At 29.7% G+C, this 2,596-nt stretch overlaps 2 protein-coding genes across 3 annotated transcripts in view; one reads left to right on the top strand and one right to left on the bottom strand.

The window, feature by feature from the left end:
• Positions 1-2,596, top strand: part of LOC108732282 — a 40,339-nt gene that overhangs the window by 9,463 nt on the left and 28,280 nt on the right. The gene's annotated exons all lie outside the window — the stretch shown is intronic.
• LOC108732276 (proline-rich extensin-like protein EPR1) overlaps positions 1-2,596 on the bottom strand; it is a 19,174-nt gene that overhangs the window by 7,804 nt on the left and 8,774 nt on the right. Inside the window, exon 1 of one of the 2 annotated variants that reach the window (XM_025973863.1) lies at positions 1,160-1,427. The exons of the other annotated variant lie outside the window; for it this stretch is intronic. The gene's annotated coding sequence lies outside the window, so the exon portion shown is untranslated. Of the gene's footprint in view, positions 1-1,159; positions 1,428-2,596 lie in introns of those variants that run through there. 2 annotated transcript variants of the gene reach the window in all.

Below are 2,596 nucleotides of genomic sequence, written 5' to 3'. Positions count from 1 at the left end.
ATTTGAAGCAACAGTTTGCTTTGCTAGATTTTGACCCTAATAATATAAAAAAAAAGATTTTCGAGTTTTTTCTCACAATTATCGACACTATTTTCTTTAAAAGTCATGACAATCTCGCAAGAATAACAGAAAATTTTAGCATTTAAGACAATTGTTGCGTCGGTAAATAGAAAAATTTCTGCTTAGAAGAATTATTAAAAAAATATCAGATTAAATGTGAAAGACTAAGAGCAATATCAAGATTAGAATAGTCTTCGTCTTGATCTTCTTTTGTTTATCTATTTGTATTTGAATACTTTTTTAATATGTTCTCTGTTGAATTTTAAAAATACTGAAAGCACACAACCAAATGACTTAGCAGCGTGTATTTAAATAATCGATGTATTATACCCTCGATGATGATGGCGAAAAGATTTTATATGTTAAGTGACATTTCAAGTAGTAGAAAAAACATTTTGTACTAAACTTTTTTATTCTAGGAAATCCTAAAAGGCTAATTAATTTAAAGTGCTGTTTCTTGAATACTTCATCCTACCCGTGTACGTAATAATGTACTTGTTAATAAACCGTTAATCACTAACCGCTATTAAATAATAGCGTTTTTACGAAAAATTACACCAACAAAAACTTTAAAATGGCATAATTTACTATAATAACTAATAACAAACCAGAATTTCTAATTGATTTAGTGGACGGTTTACCTTGAATAATAGCAGTCAAAATTTTACTATACACGAGAAATATCAAGTTTTCAAATAGAAGTGTACGAATAATGGACGAGGTCATTGGAAACATTCTCAAAAATTAATCTCTCAAAACTCACTGTCTCGTTCGTGAAGCTTTAACGGACGCCTTAAATTATTTTTAAACGGTAAATTCGACTCATCATGAAATAACCGTTAATGTGAATGCCAAAATAGAAAAGAAATGACGCAAGGAATCTTCTTTTTCGAAACAAATAAACAACAAACTTTAATTTAGTTCAATTAACGTACTCGATTTGATTCAATCATCTTTAATTGAAAATTAATTCAAGATTTTCATTAAAAGAAAATTGAAATACGTTTTCATTTGGATATTTACCATTTACCATTTGATTATAGAAAAGATTTAAAATACCTTAGCCCTTTATCTAATTCAAAATTTGGACGTAACTTACATTATTTTTATTTAATCCTAATAGAAAAATCCCTGACAGATCTTTCGAGTCGCTGTCGATCGAAAAATCCAAATGAATGAACTGCAGAACACTCGGTAGACTTCTTATGTTAACAAAACCGAGTTAAGTCCATTCTCGAGTTGTCACACGAAACAACTGACTACACAACACAACAACAAACCGCCGTTACAATGCTTGGCGACTTGACTTCAAACAAGTGAATTGTGACTCTAACTATAATTGAACCGCTGCAACGGTATTTATGGGCCGGTCGAGTACCCATTTATACTAAAGTTATTCAAGTACATTCGTTATATGTAGGTTGGAGAGTTAGGGTGATGTTCTTTGATTAGTGATAAAACGCTTTTCCGAAACCCAAGTAAAATACGTCACTGATTTTCCGATATGTCATTAAAAGTAAAATACAGGGTTCTATTTTTATATAATATATGCCAAAATGAATATAATAGTCGAGGGAAGAAAGTGAGAATTATAATGCGATTGGGAGGGGACACATTCGTCCCTGAAATTTGGGAGAACCATCCAATTTTTGATAGGGATATACAGTAAAGAATAAATTACTGCATTCTTTTATGCATAAAATCCAAAACAGAATCATGTTATATACAATGAAGAGGTATTAGAAAGAATAGGAGAACAGAGGACTCTTTAGAAGTCGATAAGAAATAGACGAGATAGGTTGGTAGGACACNATAGTCTTACATAATTGGAATGTGATTTTAATTTAAATTAATAATTTGATTGAAAAACTGTCTCACCTAACTTGGATGATTTCAGATTGATTTGATTACTATTTATTGAGACACTTAAATGTGTGATATAATTTTTTTTGACTTTTACTACTTTTATTAATTTGTTATTTCGTGCCTAATAAGAAACCGATTAAAATTGAACTTCATATTCATTAAATCAATGCATAAATCAAGCAAAACTTAAGTGCAACTAAAGGGCGTTTAATAGATGTTAAAATCGACTTTAATAGCATCGTCCAGAAAACGGAGAGAACATGAAAAGGGTAGCAGTCTAGTAGTAAACCCTAGTGACTCCATCACATTCGTACAAAGTAATGCGAATCTGTGTACGATTATTACACAGGTCTGCGAAAAATAAGTTTTTTTGTATAAATTTATCTTAAGCATGTAAATTTTGGTCTATAATTTGCAAATATAAACTTTGTTTTACCGTATCACGTCACATTTTTTTTGTATGTAGATTAATATATGTATATATATATATAGCTCTTTGAATCGGCAAATTTATTTGTTTTTTCACAAAATTCATTTTATAGTTTATATTTCTATTTAATACTCTCTGACTGAGCATTATATTGTCTTTTACTTTATTTTAGATAGTCTGAAAGTAACTATAGTCGTTTACACCGCCTGAAAAATAAAATAGTTTATAGCGCGCTATTAT

This window comes from Agrilus planipennis, unplaced genomic scaffold (assembly GCF_000699045.2).
Source record: "Agrilus planipennis isolate EAB-ADULT unplaced genomic scaffold, Apla_2.0 scaffold30, whole genome shotgun sequence".
In the NCBI taxonomy this organism is placed as follows: Eukaryota; Metazoa; Arthropoda; class Insecta; order Coleoptera; family Buprestidae; genus Agrilus; species Agrilus planipennis.
Note: the sequence above shows the minus strand (reverse complement) of the source record. Positions and strands in the feature narration are given on the sequence as shown.